Raw genomic sequence first — 2,690 nt, 5'->3', positions numbered from 1 at the left:
AGTTTTAATTCTATAATTTTTTTCCTAATTTTTTGAAATATGTAAATTTTGATCAAGTTATTTTTGTAATATTTAATCCCACTCTTGATCATCAATATTTGTGATTTAAAAAGAATAGAAAAATCACTGAAAAATAATTCAAACACATGAATTTTTACATTTATAATTGTTAGACACATGTTCGTTGTTATTTAAAATTAATAAATAAAAAAGTATAATGTTAATAAAATAAATGATTTAACTTCTTATTTAGTATATTTTTATACAATAAATATAATCACATAGTAATTTTAATATCCACAGATGACATATTACTACATATTTCAATATTAACATTATTAATTATCTCAAGCTGTATATGAGTGCATATGCATCAATGTTAAGAGGGGTGAGAGATATGTGATCAATGATTAGCTGAATAGTAATTTAGATATTAAGGTGAGAGACCAAATCTTTTCACTATTATGAATACAATTTTATGAATACAATTGAGTTTTAAAATCATAAAACATAATAATAATAATAAATAAAAGAAAAAATATAAGTTAGTAAGCAGTTATTCATGAAGAGATTAGTAAATGTTGTTACTTATGTAATTAATAAAAAAAAAATATAATCTAAAAGTAATAGATAGTAAAGGTAAGTAAACGAATCATATATTATTATGTCACAATGATATAAAAAGCTACTAGTAAATATATCCATAAGCATCAAAAGATTCATGTTAAAATATGTTTTTCAATCAAACTTTGTATCATGATTCTATTTAAACATAAAAGTTTTGTATAAACCCTAAATTATAGCAGCACTGTAAATATTCATAGTGTCTCTGTAAGATTTGATTTCATTTGTAGAAAAATGTTTGGGAGGGAAGTTCGGGAAGGGATTGAGCGGGATAAAATTGAAAATATGTGTGGAAGGTGTTTTTTAGTAAACGAAACCTTAGCGTTGAAAAAGTTCCTTTTGATTCAGGTAAAAAAAATGTTTGGGTTTGCAAAAATGGCCAATGAGGAAGAAATAGTGATAAAAGAGAGTCTGCGACATTGTGAGTACTGTAGGTGAAACTACTGTAGATGATGTAGAAGTCACTTTACTTCTACTGTCACCAAATAAAGTTGTTATGCATGTAAACCAACCTCTTCTTGTTTTTCCTTCTGTAAAAGGAGATTGTCATTTTCTCATTCAGTTTTTAAAATGTCTCGTGACATAATCTCTTTTAAGCACAGCTTCTTCTTCTTATCTTTCGTTTTTCTTCCTTTGCTTCTTACTTTTTTTTCTTTTTTTTTTAAATCAGAAAGATAGTTTGCACTGTTATATATTTGACAAAATCTTTAAATGCATATTTTAGAAAAATAAAAATAATAAAATATGTTTTTCATTCAAAACCTATATAGATAAGACGATATAATTTCAGTTATTAAAAAAATTGAGAAGATCTTAAAAACCTATTATTCTTACATTAAAATTGTGCAAAATTGTACATACTCTATTTATGTAGCTGAGTTTTAAAAAAAAATCTTCTTAAAGAGAGAAGAGAAATCATTTATTTAATTATTCTTTTAATTTAGTCTTTAATTATTAATTAATTAACTAATAATTATTACTATTTGAAAGTCTTTATTACATCAATATTAAAAAAATGTATACTCACCTTTTTCAAATCATCCCTTACTTTTTATATAAAGTATATCCACTACCATTTCCCTTATCATTTATATATATATATATATATATATATATATATATATTTTAATAAAATTCTTTTCTTTCTTTGTTCAGTAATCAATTAGTTACAATTATGTCCTAATGTTATTTATTTTTGTTTTTTTATTATTTTGTTATAGATGTTTAACATTCAAATTTAGTTTTTATTTCTAATTTTTTCTTTTAATTTTGATTGACAATATAATTTTGTTATACAATTTTTTGAATTGTATATATATTCTTGTAATGAATTAAAATCAAAACTTCAAAACTAATTACATTTTATGGATATTTTTTATATTTTGTTTTAGTCACGCCTTTGAAAAAATATTTAACACATTTAATACATGTAACAAATTCAAATAAATAATAATCACACATCACATTCTAAAATTAATATTACAAAAATTTAAGTATAAAATTATTATTTTTCTTTAATTAATAAATTTATCGCTTACTCACACCTTATCTTTCACATATAAAACTATTTTTAAGCAAAATTATGAACAATTAATTTGTTTAAACATTTGTTTGTTAAACACAATTTATGAAAGTTCTAAAAAAAAATAAATAAATCAATAACTTTAAGATGCCTAGCTTAAGCCCAAACACAATTGTGTCTTTGAAATTTGATGGCTTAAAGTGACCATGATCTTAAGTTAGAATGATCTTGCTTTAAACAAGTTCACTTGTTTGTTTTAAAGATATTCATTTCAATAGTTATGTTATATCTAACATTCAAAAATTATAAAGCAATATCTTATCTTACAATGTTTTAAATCACATTATTATTAAATAATTTGAATATTTTATTATATACCTTTTGAATTTAAGCTAATAATACATGTTAGGCAATATGCAAAGCTTTAGTGGACACTCTTTGTCTAAGAAGTTTCGTTTGACAAACTTAACAAACTAAAGACTTCGTTTGACACACTTATCTCACAAACTCTGAAGGACAAACTTATGCTAGTTTTATCACAATT

Source organism: Phaseolus vulgaris, chromosome 1, assembly GCF_051622355.1.
Source record: "Phaseolus vulgaris cultivar YP4 chromosome 1, ASM5162235v1, whole genome shotgun sequence".
In the NCBI taxonomy this organism is placed as follows: domain Eukaryota; kingdom Viridiplantae; phylum Streptophyta; class Magnoliopsida; order Fabales; family Fabaceae; genus Phaseolus; species Phaseolus vulgaris.
This window is presented reverse-complemented; position numbering follows the sequence as displayed.